At 45.8% G+C, this 17,890-nt stretch overlaps 1 protein-coding gene and 1 long non-coding RNA gene across 2 annotated transcripts in view; one reads left to right on the top strand and one right to left on the bottom strand.

Annotated features, from left to right (window-relative positions):
* The window catches only part of LOC142311740 (uncharacterized), a 441,604-nt gene that overhangs the window by 77,540 nt on the left and 346,174 nt on the right, over positions 1-17,890 (top strand). Inside the window, exon 3 of the long non-coding RNA XR_012754292.1 lies at positions 3,968-4,140. This is a non-coding gene — a long non-coding RNA (uncharacterized LOC142311740). The remainder of the gene's footprint in view (positions 1-3,967; positions 4,141-17,890) is intronic.
* NTSR1 (neurotensin receptor 1) overlaps positions 1-17,890 on the bottom strand; it is a 333,106-nt gene that overhangs the window by 48,537 nt on the left and 266,679 nt on the right. The window lies entirely within an intron of this gene.

Raw genomic sequence — 17,890 nt, 5'->3', positions numbered from 1 at the left:
TAGCGAACATTATCGCTACGGCTGCTTCACACGCACTTACCTGCCCTGTGACGTCGCTCTGGCCGATGACCCGCCTCCTTCCTAAGGGGGCGGGTCGTGCGGCGTCACAGCGACGTCACACGGCAGGCGGCCAACAGAGGCATAGGCGGAGGTGAGTGGGACGTAAACCTCCCGCCCACCTCCTTCCTTCTTCATTGCAGGCGGGACGCAGGTAAGGAGATGTTCCTCGCTCCTGCGGCTTCATACACAGCGATGTGTGCTGCCGCAGGAACTAGGAACAACATCGTACCTGTCGCTGCAGCGAAATTATGGAAATGACCGACACTACACAGATCACCAATTTTCAACGCTTTTGCGATCGTTTATCAGTGCTTCTAGGCTTTACACGTTGCAACGTCGTTACCGGCGCCGGATGTGCGTCACTTTCAATTTGACCCCGACGAGATCGCAGTAGCGATGTCGCAACGTGCAAAGCCCCCCTTAGTCTCCTTCCATTGAAAATAAGTGTTCTAGCTCCTGCTGCCTATGGCAGAAATAACATATTTTGGTCCCCTGCTCCAGAAAGTTTCGGCCTTTGAGCCTCAAAGCAAAAAGCTTCACCTGACTTTTTGAAAGATTCAGATCATGAACTAAATCATGTAGATCAACCTGATCTAGTTTGTGAGGCTCCCCAGACTCGTAGTCTAGAAAATCTGAGCTGACCACTAAGGTTATGTATAGAATCAGCCTGTATAGCACTGGCTTTAGGTTCTTTAGGAAAATCCTGGTGATTGGTTCCTTTTTAACACATTCTCTCTCTCTCGTTACTCTAAAGCTGGGTTTACACACTGCAACATCGCAAATGACATCGCTGTAACGTCACCGGTTTTGTGACGTTACAGCGACCTCCCCAGCGACATTGCAGTGTGTGAAACCTATCAGCGACCTGGCCCCTGCTGTGAAGTTGTAATCGCTACAAATCGTTCAGGACCATTCCTAGGTCCTTTGTTTCCCGCTGTGCAGCATGCATCGCTAGCAAGTTTCAGTGTGTAAAGGGGACTTTACAGCGACTCAGCGGCTCTGTCTGTGTAGCGTCCTGATTAGCGGTCACCTGTGAAGGATTCACTGGTGACCGCTAATCCCCCGAGTGACTGAAGTGTCCCCCCCCTCTCATACTCACCGATCCCCGATCACCGGCGCTGCACGGCGTTCACACTGCTCCAGCGGCTTTTCCTTTTTTGAAAAAGCTTGCCGCCCATTAAACAATCTCGTATTCCCTGCTTTCCCCGCCCACCGGCGCCTATGATTGGTTACAGTGAGACACGCCCCCACGCTGAGTGACAGGTGTCACACTGCACCCAATCACAGCAGCCGGTGGGCGTGTCTATACTGTGCACTGAAATAAATAATTAAATAATTAAAACAAAAGGCGTGCGGTCCCCCCCAATTTTAAAACCAGCCAGATAAAGCCATACGGCTGCAGGCTGGTATTTTTAGGATGGGGAGCCCCACGTTATGGGGAGCCCCCCAGCCTAACAATATCAGTCAGCAGCCGCCCAGAATTGCCGCATACATTAGATGCGACAGTTCTGGGACTGTACCCGGCTCTTCCCTATTTGCCCTGGTGCGTTGGCAAATCGGGGTAATAAGGAGTTATTGGCAGCCCATAGCTGCCAATAAGTCCTAGATTAATCATGTCAGGCGTCTATGAGACACCCTCCATGATTAATCTGTAAATTACAGTAAATAAACACACACCCGAAAAATCCTTTATTAGAAATAAAAAACACAAACACATTCCCTCATTACCAATTTATTACCCACAACAAAGCCCTCCATGTCCGGCGTACTCCACAGTCCTCCAGCGTCGCGTCCAGCTCTGCTGCATGCAGGTGACAGGAGCAGCAGAAGACACAGCCGCTCCTGTCACCTCCACGCAGCTAATGAAGGCAATAGCACGATCAGCTGAGCTGTCACTGAGGTTACCTGGATCCAGCGGTGGATGCAGCGGTGGCCGCAGGTAACCTCAGTGACAGCTCAGCTGATCGCGCTACTCACCGCCGCTCCGGTCAGCTCCACAATGAGGTGAGTAGCGCGATCAGCTGAGGTTACCCGCGGCCACCGCTGCATCCACCGCTGGATCCAGGTAACCTCAGTGACAGCTCAGCTGATCGCGCTATTGCCTTCATTAGCTGCGTGGAGGTGACCAGAGCGGCTGTGTCTTCTGCTGCTCCTGTCACCTGCATGCAGCAGAGCTGGACGCGACGCTGGAGGACCGTGGATTACGCCGGACAAGGAGGGCTTTGTTGTGGGTAATAAATTGGTAATGAGGGAATGTGTTTGTGTTTTTTATTTCTAATAAAGGATTTTTTCTGGTGTGTGTGTGTTTATTTACTGTCACTTACAGATTAATCATGGAGGGTGTCTCATAGACGCCTGACATGATTAATCTAGGACTTATTGGCAGCTATGGGCTGCCAATAACTCCTTATTACCCCGATTTGCCAACGCACCAGGGCAAATCGGGAAGAGCCGGGTACAGTCCCAGAACTGTCGCATCTAACGTATGCGGCAATTCTGGGCGGCTGCTGACTGATATTGTTAGGCTGGGGGGCTCCCCATAACGTGGGGCTCCCCATCCTGAGAATACCAGCCTGCAGCTGTATGGCTTCATCTGGCTGGTATTAAAATAGGGGGGACCGCACGCCGGATTTTTTAATTATTTATTTATTTATTTTACTGCACAGTATAGACACGCCCACCGGCTGCTGTGATTGGGTGCAGTGACACAGCTGTCACTCAGCGTGTGGGCGTGTCTCACTGCAACCAATCACATTTGCCGGTGGGCGGGGAAAGCAGGGAATACGAGATTGTTTAATAAGCGGCCGGCTTTTTCAAAAAAGGAAAAGCCGCCGGAGCAGTGTGAACGCCGTGCAGCGCCGGTGATCGGGGATCGGTGAGTATGAGAGAGGGGGGGGAATCACCAGCAAATGAGGTGAGTAACGCGATCAGCTGAGCTGTCACTGAGGTTACCCGCGGCCACCGCTGGATCCACCGCTGGATCCACCGCTGGATCCAGGTAACCTCAGTGACAGCTCAGCCGATCACACGGCTGTCTTCATTAGCTGTGTGGAGGTGACAGGAGCGGCTGTGTCTTCTGCTGCTCCTGTCACCTGCATGCAGCAGAGCTGGATGCGACGCTGGAGGACCGTGGATTACGCCGGACATGGAGGGCTTTGTTGTGGGTAATAAATTGGTAATGAGGGAATGTGTTTGTGTTTTTTGTTTCTAATAAAGGATTTTTCGGGTGTGTGTTTTTTAACTGTAATTTACAGATTAATCATGGAGGGTGTCTCGGGGAGACGCCTGACATGATTAATCTAGGACTTATTGGCAGCTATGGGCTGCCAATAACTCCTTATTACCCCGATTTGCCAACGGACCAGGGCAAATCGGGAAGAGCCGGGTACAGTCCCAGATCTGTCGCATCTAATGTATGCGGCAATTCTGGGCGTCTGCTGGCTGATATTGTTAGGCTGGGGGGCTCCCCATAACGTGGGGCTCCCCATCCTGAGAATACCAGCCTGCAGCCGTATGGCTTTATCTGGCTGGTATTAAAATAGGGGGGGACCGCACGCCGGATTTTTTAATTATTTATTTATTTACACGGCACACAGACAGAGCCGTGCGGCAATAAATGAAGTCGGGTGAAGTTCACCTGCTTTTTTGACACGTCCCCAACGACCAGCTAGTCGCTCTGCAGATCCGGATCGCTGTTAGGTCGTTGGCCAGGTCTGCCTGTTTGACAGCTCACCAGAGACTTTGTAGCGATCCCGGCTAGGTTGAGATCGCAGGTTGGATCGCTAGAAAGTCTCAGTGTGTAAACCCAGCTTAACAATATAGATAAAAGAATCCGGGTTTAATTCTGCGCTAGAAACCACATGAATCCAGGAGTATGTGATGAAATCCTTTTTCTTCATTTCTGTAGGTCTACGCGTTTCAAAGATATATCCGTCTTCTTCATCAGGACAAAAGAACAGTATAGCAACGTCCACAGAACAGGAGTAATATATACACTCCCAAGATGTGCCACATTTACAAATGTGAGTCAGCACTCCCATGACTCACATGGGATTTGAAAAAAAGAAAACCTTATACCTGGTAAGACCCTATGTGCGCTTTCACTTCCACAGACAAATAAATCTCTCATTATTCAATAATTTTGGTTCCTAACTGACCTAAAATGGGAAAGGATTATTCTGATTTCATGTCACATAGTGAGAAAAACCTGAAGATGTGTCTTTTTAGATAGAGTATGTAAACATCTGGTATCAATTGTATCTATCTATTATCTATCTAACATATTTAACACATAAAAATGTTGAATTTCTTGAAAGCATATAATTCTGGTGTGTATCACATGGACGGCATACCGATTTCATTGGATGCCATCTGTGTGCTGTATGTGTTTTTCATGGACCCATAGACTTCCATTGACCCTTTTCATCCAGTAAAAAATGTGCATGTCTCTGTGTGGATTACATGGACACACACACATGTGGTTGACATGGACACATGAAAACATGGAGGTGTGAAGATTAACAGACATTTTAATGAGCATGTGTGGGAACATGTCTTCAGTATGTGTGAAAACGGACACCACATGTACTGGAAACATGGACCTGTGAAGGGTTCCTTAAGGGACTTCCATACTTCCTTGCCAAGATCAGTAGGACGTTTTCTGTTTTAGGGAAAGCTAGAGGACATTCTTTTTTGGGGCTATAAACCATATTGGTTGGAACCAAAGCAAGTTTGCCCATCTTTTGAAATGAAGAATGGTCATATAGGTTGCCACTCATTCCTATAAATAAGGAACTTCTGACTTGAATTTTTAATAAATTATATTTTGGTATTTTTTAACTTATCACCTATTAGATTTACTAGGAAATATTATTTTTGTTGCAGTACTACTTTTCACCACTGCAGTTAACAAATCTTGTATTATAGACGCTAATGCAATAGCACCCTCATTTCTGAAAATTCACTGATTAAAATTAGGGCAGTAGGATGCAGTATGTCACAGAAATAGCTTACCTAATGTAGCGCCCCTGAAGGCTTCAGAGTGCTATGGGGAACTGCATCTCGTCCCCCAGGGTGCAGGGCCTACCCCCCATGATTCCAGGTTCCCAACAACGGTGTCACTAACATCCGCACTACAAATCCCAACCACACCTCACACCATGACCTGTACAGATACACCAGTGGGTTGGTCAAGTTGGAGCAGGGCCGCCCACCTAAGGGTCAGGCAGACTGGTGGGAGGGGAGACAGGGTTGTTGAAAGTTGGCCCTCAAAGAGTGAGGAGCTGGGGAGTTGTAGCTCCCAGGGACGTGACAGGTTGGGTCACAGACGGTGGTCCAGGACCAAAGGAGTTGGGAACCGGTGGCAGTGACATTTGAGAGGGTGCGACGGACATAGTCTAGGAGGACTGACGGCATCAAGACCCCAAGAGAACTGACCGGTACCGAGCACGGCGGGGTACTGGACCCTAGATCAGGGAAAAGCTTCAGGCGCCTTGATAATTAACCTGTTGAGGATAATCTCTTTATGAACTTTCCCCGAGAGCTCAGAGATTGAAGACATCAGCACAATGCGGCGGATAGGGTTCTCCAAAGTACACAACCCACTAAAATCCCAAGTGCCAGCCATCAAGAGCACAGCTGCCAAACACATGGGTAGCGGGGCCCCAAAAGCTTCAAGCCGAGGGGCTACAACAGCCAATCAATTTGTGCACGGAGGCAGGGCTCCGGACTTACCAAGTGACACTGGTGGGAGCAGGACCTGGATGAGCTCCCCCCGTAGAGACTGCGGTGCCTAGAGATTTTGTTTTACCATCTGTGTGAGTGTCTGCTTATTCCACCTAATCCAGCACCAAGACTACAGCAGTGAGTAACCTGACCCCTGCATCCTGCTTTCCCAAGGCCGAGCCACCCAATCACTAAACCTCCTTTCCCCCACCATCTGGGCCCTTCCCTACCTACGGAGGGACTGACACCTTGCCGCCCCCACACCATCTGCCCTGGTCCTCCCTTCAGCAGTGGCGGTACTCCCCTTACCGCAACCTGCAGGTGGCGTCACGAACATTTATCTCCTGTAAATACTCCCTTTACATTTGAGTGGCCGCAAGCCCCCGGGTCCGAAGACCCTCGAGCCACAGGAACCCCGGATCCGAGCAGTTCGACTGCTGCAGGGGCGGCACACTAGCTGAAACAAAATATACAAATCTTAACATTTTTTGTTCCACAAGGTACCAGGCCGATATCCATTTACGGATTATATATGGCAAAGGAGACAAGAGCTGCAATTTCCCATTACCATGTTTATAGATCTGTGCCAGAGAGTGCCGTATTAAAAACCCCGACAGTTAAAATTCCCATCTATTACCAATCTTGTATTAATATTATGGTGGTTTTATTCTGCGTCTACTAAAATAAATACAGTTAGGTCCAGAAATATTTGGACAGTGAAACAAGTTTTGTTATTTTAGCTGTTTACAAAAACATGTTCAGAAATACAATTATATATATAATATGGGCTGAAAGTGCTCACTCCCAGCTGCAATATGAGAGTTTTCACATCCAAATCGGAGAAAGGGTTTAGGAATCATAGCTCTGTAATGCATAGCCTCCTCTTTTTCAAGGGAGCAAAAGTAATTGGACAAGGGACTAAGGGCTGCAATTAACTCTGAAGGCGTCTCCCTCATTAACCTGTAATCAATGAAGTAGTTAAAAGGTCTGGGGTTGATTACAGGTGTGTGGTTTTGCATTTGGAAGCTGTTGCTGTGACCAGACAACATGCGGTCTAAGGAACTCGCAATTGAGGTGAAGCAGAACATCCTGAGGCTGAAAAAAAAGAAAAAATCCATCAGAGAGATAGCAGACATGCTTGGAGTAGCAAAAATCAACAGTCGGGTACATTCTGAGAAAAAAGGAATTGAGTGGTGAGCTTGGGAACTCAAAAAGGCCTGGGCGTCCACGGATGACAACAGTGGTGGATGATCGCCGCATACTTTGTTTGGTGAAGAAGAACCCGTTCACAACATCAACTGAAGTCCAGAACACTCTCAGTGAAGTAGGTGTATCTGTCTCTAAGTCAACAGTAAAGAGAAGACTCCATGAAAGTAAATACAAAGGGTTCACATCTAGATGGAAACCATTCATCAATTCCAAAAATAGACAGGCCAGAGTTAAATTTGCTGAAAAACACCTCATGAAGCCAGCTCAGTTCTGGAAAAGTATTCTATGGACAGATGAGACAAAGATCAACCTGTACCAGAATGATGGGAAGAAAAAAGTTTAGAGAAGAAAGGGAACGGCACATGATCCAAGGCACACCACATCCTCTGTAAAACATGGTGGAGGCAACGTGATGGCATGGGCATGCATGGCTTTCAATGGCACTGGGTCACTTGTGTTTATTGATGACATAACAGCAGACAAGAGTAGCCGGATGAATTCTGAAGTGTACAGGGATATACTTTCAGCCCAGATTCAGCCAAATGCCGCAAAGTTGATCGGACGGTGCTTCATAGTACAGATGGACAATGACCCCAAGCATACAGCCAAAGCTACCCAGGAGTTCATGAGTGCAAAAAAGTGGAACATTCTGCAATGGCCAAGTCAATCACCAGATCTTAACCCAATTGAGCATGCATTTCACTTGCTCAAATCCAGACTTAAGACGGAAAGACCCACAAACAAGCAAGACCTGAAGGCTGCGGCTGTAAAGGCCTGGCAAAGCATTAAGAAGAAGGAAACCCAGCGTTTGGTGATGTCCATGGGTTCCAGACTTAAGGCAGTGATTGCCTCTAAAGGATTCGCAACAAAATATTGAAAATAAAAATATTTTGTTTGGGTTTGGTTTATTTGTCCAATTACTTTTGACCTCCTAAAATGTGGAGTGTTTGTAAAGAAATGTGTACAATTCCTACAATTTCTATCAGATATTTTTGTTCAAACCTTCAAATTAAACGTTACAATCTGCACTTGAATTCTGTTGTAGAGGTTTCATTTCAAATCCAATGTGGTGGCATGCAGAGCCCAACTCGCGAAAATTGTGTCACTGTCCAAATATTTCTGGACCTAACTGTAGGAATCCATAAAACGAGATATTTGCATTGCTAGCTCACATGATTATTGCGGGCTGTCATGTAGAACGCTTCTAACTCCAGCGCGTCATCTAGGGGAATGGGGGGTGGGTTGAGAAGTGTCTATACTTGTGTGCATGTGAGTGACCATAGATTATTCTCCTTAAAGGGAATCTGTCACCAGATTTTTGCTACCTCATCTGAGAGCAGGATAACATAGGGGCAGAGATCCTGATTCCAGTGATGTGTCACTTATTGGGCTTCAAAAAAGAAGGAATGGCGGCAACTCACTGGTAGATATGAAATGGCAAATTTATTGCACAAACTGCGGCATAGTTACAACAAACACGGGGAGGGAGGGAGTGCAGGAGCGCCGGACGTTTCGCACCACACAGGTGCTTCCACAGGTCCGATTCGGCAATAAATTTGCCATTTCATATCTACCAGTGAGTTGCCGCCATTCCTTCTTTTTTGAAGCTCTTTTTGGATTCTCACCTGTTGGCAGAGCACCACGGAGATCGGTTGGAGGTCCGTGTTCCACGGGAAAACCACAGATCAGTGAGTACACACCTGGGCTTGCAGTGCCTAGCTTTCTTTTCTTTTGATCACTTATTGGGCTGTTTGCTGTCATTTTAATAAAATCAATGTTTTCTCTGCTGTAGATTTAGTAGTTTCTTGAATGTGGAGCTTTAAATCCCCGCCCACAACAATGAATGGTAGCTGTTTGTCCATGTAAAATGTACATAGAAAGCTGCAAATCAGTGGTGGGGGTGGGATTATGCAGAGCTTATGAATATGCTGGACTACCTGGCAGCACACCAAGTAGTCCTCTAATGATAATCTCCTGCTGATTAAACATTGACTTTATCAAAACTACACTAAGCAGCCCAGTAAGTAACATATCACTGGAATCAGGATCTCTTCCCCTATGTTATGCTGCTCTCAGATTAGGTAGCAAAAATCTGGTGGCAGATTCCCTTTAACATCCTACATGGGGCTGACTGCAGTTACAACCTTCAGGAAGAGCAGCTCTGAAGCATGAACTTATGCTCTGTGCAGCAGACTACTGTTGTGTATCACAATGCACTATGTGTAACAAACTCAGATCGACTTCATCTGACAATAGGTTCAGCTCTTCTAGATCTGTATACAGTTGGGTTAGCATTTGAGAACAGCAGCGCTCAATCTCACAGCGTGATCCGAGTGGATATTGCAGACTTTTCTGGCAGAGGAAAATAAATATCTCTGTCTTCCTGTCCCTGTGCACTATAAAGTCAGAGCTCGTTAAGCACGCAGTGTATTAGCATATTAACGAGACAAGTAATGTAGTGCCTCAGTTTTGCAATGCTGTTGAGTTGCCCTGATCTATAAATCTGTTGTATATTCCTCGGGGATGTGGCACTGAGACTCAGTATCCTTTATGTGTTTCACGCCGGGTGCACAAATCTTCCAAGTTGGTCATCCTCTTATAGCTCAGTTAAATGTCAGGGAGTCTAGCATCCATCTGCCTATAAATGCCAACATTTCTGGATTGTCAGAAAGCAGACTAATCCATATATGCAAATATCCTCCTCAAAGAGGAAGATGACTGGAATTCAAGCACCACCTATTGGGTTAACAAGCCTATTAGTCGATATTGGCTTGCCACATGACTTAAGGCCGCTTTACACACTACGATATCGGTACCGATATCGCCAGCGTGCGTACCCGCCCCCATCGGTTGTGCGACACGGGCCAATCGCTGCCCGTGTCGCACAACATCGCCTGGACCCGTCACAAGGACTTACCTTACCTGCGACGTCGCAGTGACCGGCGAACCGCCTCCTTTCTAAGTGGGTGGTTCGTTCAGCGTCACAGCAACGTCACAGCAGTGTCACTGAACCGCCGCCCAATAGAAGCGGAGGGGCGGAGATGAGCGGGACGTAACATCCCGCCCACCTCCTTCCTTCCGCATTGTGGCCAGGACGCAGCTAAGGTGAGGTTCCTCGTTCCTGCGGTGTCACACGGAGCGATGTGTGCTGCCGCAGGAACGAGGAACAACTTCGTTACTGCTGTAGTAATGATATTTGAGAATGGACCCCCATGTCACCGATGAGCGATTTTGCACGTTTTTGCGGCGATGCAAAATCGCTCATAGGTGTCACACGCAACGGCATCGCTAAAGCGTCACCAAATCTGTGACCCCAACGAGATCACTTGAGCGATGTTGTAGCATGTACAGCCCGCTTTAGGATAAAAAGCCAAGCCAGACACTAGATTTGCAGACAATTGTTTCGGGGTGTTTGCCCCTTCTCAGTGCAAAGCAAGAGATCTGATTTGGCTAAGGCGGGCTTTGCACACTACGACATCGCAGGTGCGATGTCGGTGGGGTCAAATCGAAAGTGACGCACATCCGGCGTCACTTGCGATGTCGTAGTGTGTAAATCCTAGATGATACGATGAACGAGCGCAAAATCGTCGTCATCGTATCATCGCTGCAGCCTCCGACATTTCCATAATGCCGGGGGAGCGACAGGTACGATGTAGTTCCTCGCTCCTGCGGCAGCACACATCGCTGTGTGTGAAGCCGCAGGAGCGAGGAACTTCACCTTACCTGCCTCCCGGCTGCAATGAGAAGGACGGAGGTGGGCGGGATGTTTACATCCTGCTCATCTCCGCCCCTCCACTTCAATTGGCCGCCTGCCGTGTGACGTCACTGTGACGCCGCACGACCCGCCCCCTAAGGAAGGAGGCGGGTCGCCGGCCAGAGGGACGTCGCACGGCAGGTATGTGCGTGTAAAGCTGCCGTAGCGATAATAATCGCTACGGCAGCTTTCACTATATATCGAACGTGCGACGGGGGCGGGACTATCGCTGCAGCATCGGTAACACATTGTTACCGATGTTGCAACGTGCAAAGCCCGCCTAAGTCATGTGGCAAAGCTCATTAAAGGCTTGATATTGATTGTCACTAGAGTTCCTGTCCCGTTCCTCTCTGAAGGGCCTATTTTTCTATTTATATTCCCAGGAGAGCATCACATAACCTATAAATCTCCTTAGGCTGGCTTGGCCACAAGGAGAAACGTGTCACCTTAGGCCCCATGACTAAAACATAAAACATAGAGAAGTAAAGATTAATTAGTAGAGAGGGTGGGGGAGAGCAACTATCAACATTATTTATTGGATCACTCGGACAGATGCTACTTAAAGGGACAGTACGTGCCAGTATTATTTATGCGGTCACTCTATGACAGATACTTCATGAGGGTACTCCAGATTTATTAATCACTCTAAACCCAATGAGGCACTTTATGATAGCTGACTTATGGAGTCACCTTGTACCAGTCATGGGAACAAGGTGAAAAACATTTCTTCTTGCGGAGACCTGACAAACCAATCAGGCTGCCAGTGAGGTGTCTTATAGCTGCAATGCTCCTCTGTGAAATATGCAAAATGTATCTTCAAGGAGGAAGGAGACAAACTCTAGTGCCAAATATTGCAAGTGGCAATCCTAAAAGTTAAAAGTGACTCTCCAACAAGTCTTGTTGTATGACTTAGGATTTATACCAGATCAGATCCTCAATTTGCAGACATGGTGTTTTGGGGTGAGTGCCCCTTGTCAGTGCAAAGTATGAGATCTGATCTGGCTTATGAGAAGCTATAATGGGTTTAAGGGGAAAACTTTTCTCCTTGCGGAGCCCTGACAAACCAATCTGACTGCCAGTGAGGAGTCCTATAGCTGCAATGCTCCTGTGGGAAATATGCAAATGTCTCTTCAGGGAGGAAGGAGACAAACTCTACTGCCACCTATTGGAAACAGCAACCCTCATATAGTGCTGTCATAGTGTTACCCATCAACTGTTCATGGGTAATCCGGTAAGCACATCCGTCACAGAATCACCTTGCAAAATATCTCTTCAGGCAGGAAGGAGACAAACTCTACTGCCACCTATTGGAAGTAGCAATCCTAAAAGTCAAAAGTGACTCTCCAATGAGCCTTGTCATATGAGTTAGGATTTATGTCAGACCAGATCCTCAATTTGCAGACACGGAACTATAAGACACCTCACTGGCAGCCAGATTGGTATGTCAGGTCTCTGCAAGGAGAAATGTTTTCCCCTTAGACCCCATTATAGCTTCTCATACAGCCAGATCAGATCTCATACTTTGCATTGAAAAGGTGCAATCACCCCGAAAAATCGTGTCTGCAAATTGAGGTTCTGATCTGGCATAAATCCTAAGTCATATGACAAGGCTCGTTGGAGAGTCACTTTTGACTTTTAGGATTGCTACTTTCAATAGGTGGCACTAGAGTTTGTCTCCTTCCTTCCTGAAGAGACATTTTGCAAGGTGATTCTGTGACGGATGTGCTTACCGGGTCACTCATGAACAGTTGATGGGTAACACTATGACAGCACTATATGAGGGATCATGCTATGCCAATACTATCGATGGGGTCACTCAATACCAGGACTATTTATGGGTTCACTTTTTGAAAGATAATGTTCATGAGGGGATTCTTGATTTGCTTATAGGATCACTCTATATCTGAACTTTTCACAAGATCATTCTATTCTTATACTGTTCATGAGTTCACTGTTTATGGGGTAGACACTGTTTATAGGGGTACTACTGAAATCTAAATGAAATATAAATGCCAGTACTGTTTATGGGGGTACTTTGTCATGGTTAGGAGTGGTTTTATACAACTCTAGCGTCTCCTTGACAGGAATTCATCACAAATGTTGACAACTATTGACTTGTTGTGTATACCCTTAATTGATTTTATGAATCTTTACAGATTTTCCCCACAAATAATTCCAGCAAATAGACATGCAGCAGCCCAGGATTCATACTGATCTCACATAAGAGAAAGGAGGGGCTCTTATCCGTAACCAGCTCTTCAAGGGTGGGGACGGTGAAGTGATTTCCCAAGGAGCCCCTTCTCCACTGTCTTTCTCCTGCATCATGTCTGCATCTAGTGGGTTGGACAACCTAAGATGTTCTAAACTTGTTACATTCCCGTTTATAGAAATTTGTAACTTTATTTCTTGATCTCCTTAATTACAAAGGATAAGATTCTTTCATCCCTTGTGGCCAATAGGATGGCTCCTTTCATGCACGGCGCATCCTCTGCTCATCAGTGTCAGTGTCTGGTGGAGAAGTAATGCGCTTTGATGAGATGTTGTTGAAAGTATTAAATTTCCCATCAAAATGTAAAATAATCTGTCTGAGATCTCGGGCTCCTTTATCAAATCACAGCAACTGTTCATACAATATTTATGGTCTGTGCTGTTTATCTTCTCAAGACGACGTGTCAAGACTGAGTCAAGAACATGACGGGACTGTCAAGAACTAATTAAGTTTAACTATTTTTTTGGGGGTAGTCACTGTCTTAAAGGAGGTTTGTACCTCAGGGCAAATTTTCAGCAAGCCGTGCAGCTTACCAAACACTAACACAATGTAACATAGACACTGTTAAAGGGAACCTGGCAGCTGAAACATGATGCCCGATCCACAGGCAGAAAGTATCAGACACTGGCTGTATGATTTCTGCTATGTATAGAGATGAGCAAAATGGAGGCAATCCAACGCCGTTGTTTTAAATTATGTAAATAATTTAAAACATGATGTAGGGACTCCCTAACCAGCCACGATGAAGCTAGGTGGGGTTAGTATTATCAGAGTGGGAAGGGCCATGGTTATTGGCCCCTCCCAACCTAACAAATACTAGCCTGCAGCCACACCAGAATTGGAGCAATCCATAAGATGCGCCAATTCTGGCACTTTACTCTGCTTTTCCAGATTTCTCTGGTGTGGTGACAATCAGGGTAATATATGAGGTTGATGGCAGCTGTGTTTTATCAAAAATAACAGCTGTCATCAAGCCCTAATTTAGAAATGGGTTGGCGTCTTTGAGACCCCCATTAGTAATCTATAAGTCAAAACAAATAAACACACAAACACTGAAAAATCTTTTATTTGAAATAAAATACACACACACCCTCTTTCACCCCTTTATTAACCAAAAAAACACCCCTGCAGGTCCGATATAATCCACACGACGTCACACGATGATCCTGACTCTGTTACATCCAGAGTCTGCAGTGATGAAAAATGTGACGGCTCACTACTGCCTCCGGTAAACACTGACAGCTGCGGGGAACCCAGGTGTGAGAAGCGATGACGTCACTGAGTTCTCCGGAGGTCACTGCCGGGTCCCCACAGTACCAACTGTACTCACTATTCTGTGGTGGAGTCACTGTGTACATACATTACATTACTTATCCTGTACTGATCCTGAGTTACATCCTGTATTATACTCCAGAGCTGCACTCACTGTTCTGCTGGTGGAGTCACTGTGTATAAATATTACATTACTGATCCTGAGATACATCCTATATTGAACTTTAGAGCTGCACTCTGTAGTCTGAAGGTGGAGTGAAAGCTGAATTCTTATTTTACCTGTTTTTTTTAATTATTAGTATAAACAATTGAAGTGTCAAGATGTTAAAAATGTTATACATGGTAAGTTTTGGTGTTGTGTATTGTTCGGAGTGGTATTTTTCACTTTTTAAAGGGCTTCTCCAAAACTTGCACATTGATAGGAGGACAGGACATGAGTGTTTAATTTGTGGGGTCCATCACGTGGCCCCTGACAATCACAGATTGTGGCTGTGCCTAGTACTGCAGTTCACTCCAACTGGGACAGAGCTCCAGGACCGGGACCATTCACAATCCCTTACATGAACCCTGTGCCCTGAAAACCATGACGTTGTGGCATTTATTTAGCTCTTTCACTTGGCACATCAACGGTGCTGGTGCCTGGAGGTCCGACTCCCACTGATCAACCAGAAAGCCTTTTCTATAGAGTGGCCATTAATGTCATCACTTTTAAAGTATAATATCTAGGAAATATAGCTCCTACAGAGGCAATCATGCAGCTTTTTCAGACCCCTGTCTGACCTTGATTTTTCAATGCAATGACACTTGATTATAATGTTTCTGCCATTCTGGATACCAGGAAAGCTGAGCTAATAGTATAATATTTTTGTAGCAGTGAATATAGAGCTATAAGTGGGAGATATGGCTGAATAGAATATTTCCAGTTACACAACTTTAACTACAATCCACAAGGATTTCTTGGCGTTGTCCGGAAATGCTCTGAAGGGGCCTACGACTGTCTCCCTCGCTATTCTCCCCGTATTCTTTCAGCATATTGTAGCTGTCTGGAAGAAATCAGATTTGGCAGAATAGGAGACCCCAGAGATGCCACTGCTCTGACCTCGCACCGGTACTTTTTGGACAGACAGCCAGACGTCCACTGAGAACACTGAGGATAGTCCTGCTCTTTTGGGTGCTGTTACAACTTTCCTCCTCCCCATAACATTAGCTGCACTCCAAACAATGTATCTTTCCTGGCCTTACTTGTCTTCTGGCAACAATGTTTCTACTGTTATTATAAAATATTTCACTGCAAAGTTTCCTTAAAGGGGAAATGTCCAATTTAATAATAATTTAATAATACTAATTAATAAAAATGGCACTGACTGAAAGAATTCCAGTTGGGTTTATATATTTTTCTCAGTAATCTATATAAATTATAATTTATATAGATTACTGAGAAAAATATATTAACCCAACTGGAATTTCTTCAGTCAGTGCCATCATTGTCATAGGGTACTTTCACACTTGCGTTGTTTTTTTTTTTTTGGCGCAATCCGCTGTCTTGGGAAACAGCGGAATCCGTTAACGGATTCCGCTGTTTCCCATAGACTTGCATTGATGACGGATTGTGCCAAAAGTACCTGCGTTGCTTCTGTTGGCCGACGCTCCGTTGCTTCCGCCGAGCGGAAGCAATGCAGAATGTAACGTTAAATGCTTGCGTCAAAATGACGCCAACCAACGGATTCCGTTGGTTCCGTTAAAATTTATAATGGTTCCTATGGTAGCGGATTCCGGTGCTAAGTGCTTAACAACGGAATCCGCTGCTGGATTCCACTAATTTCTACTGAGCATGCCCAGAATGAAAAAAAAAATGAAAAAAGAAAAAAAAACAGAGCCGACGGATTCCGTTAGACGGACGCCTAACGGATGCCAAACGGATGCAACGGTCCGTTATTTCACAGGAATCAGCTAACGGAATACTGCGAAATAACGGATCCGTTGCATCCGTTGACACCACAAAAATAACGGATGTGTCAAAACGACGCAGCAACGGACCCAGCGGATTTCGCCCAACGCAAGTGTGAAACTAGCCATAGAGGTGAGAGACATTACCAGCCACAGTGGTACAATAAAGTACAAAACTTCTCCTAAACTTTTGCAATCTTAAAGAGTTATCCACTAATTGATGGCCTTATCCTCAGGATAGTTCCTCAATGTCTGATCAGCCGGGATCCGACACCCGCGCTGATAAGCTGTTCTCGGTGCCACCGCCAGCAGCAGGCGGCTGTAAATGCTCAGTTTCGGAGCTGCCCCATCTTCTGATAGTGACGGACACATATCAGCCTTCTATTGATTTGAATGGAAGGCAGATGTGCAGTACCAGGCCGCAGCCACTATCAGTTGACGGGTCATGAATCTAAAATTAGTGGGCAATCCCTTTAAGTACAGACAGCACATGGATCGCACATGGATGCCATCCGTGTGCTGTACGTGTTTTTCATGGTCCTTTTGACTTGTATTGGTACTTTATTATTTGTGCTGCTGGAAAAAAACAGACGTCTCCATGTTTTTGCACACACACACGTGGTCCATGAACAAACATGAACATGTGAACAATCTCATAGACTCTGTGTACATATTGTCTCGTGGCAAAACATGGATAGACGGCTATACATGACGGCTGTTTGAGGCCTAAAGCAATGGTATTCCACCTGTGGCTTGTCAGATATTACACCTAACAATATGTTGGTTGTTGTAACTTCACAATGACTAAACAGCTGCAGGTTAGACATCACTACGCCATAGTATATCCTCCTGAACTGAACATTAACATTGACCGAACTTCCCAACTCTTCATCTCTAATGTAAAAAGGGAAACACTTCTTGTCAACTTGCAAAATCTTCTGGGCATTGCTGAGACCTCCCATAACCTCCTGAAAATCTGCCCTTGAGGCAGTATTCTTGTGTATGTCAGTGGGATTTCTGTCTTCAGATGCACCTCGGGTGACCAAATGTACATTCGGGTGGTTTAAAAGATCCATGGATAGGGGTGGGTATGGAATTGAGAAGTAAGACCTGGAAACGGGGGGCATCCTGCTATCGAGACATCTTTATAGTATGAAGTTGGCCAATACTGGCCCCCAGAGAAAGGTCATCTCTCTGAATTAAGCACCACTAAAGGAGTGGGGAACAAACACTGTCCAGTTGTACAATACTCTTGTCACAAGATGTACTATAATCATATAAACCATAAGTGAGGTGAAGAAAACCTCCTACACAAGTGAGGTGAAGAAAACCTCCTACACAAGTGAGGTGAAGAGAACCTCTTACACAAGTGAGGTGAAGAAAACCTCCTAAACAAGTGAGGTGAAGAAAACCTCCTACACAAGTGAGGTGAAGATAACCTCACTACACTATAAAGGATGCAGGAGTGTGCCCCAAAACTGCTGAAGGACCATGAAATGTTCTCTAAAAGGTTATATACACGGCACTACAATGTCCTTGAAGTTCAAGGGTCTCAGCCTCTCACCATGCCCATCAAATTCTATAGCTTTGATGTAGGAGTAGATCATGCAAGTTTGTGACACCACCATAGGCTGCAGAACTGGAATGTGGCCATG

Source organism: Anomaloglossus baeobatrachus, chromosome 5 (assembly GCF_048569485.1).
Source record: "Anomaloglossus baeobatrachus isolate aAnoBae1 chromosome 5, aAnoBae1.hap1, whole genome shotgun sequence".
NCBI classification, from domain to species: Eukaryota; Metazoa; Chordata; class Amphibia; order Anura; family Aromobatidae; genus Anomaloglossus; species Anomaloglossus baeobatrachus.
Note: the sequence above shows the minus strand (reverse complement) of the source record. Positions and strands in the feature narration are given on the sequence as shown.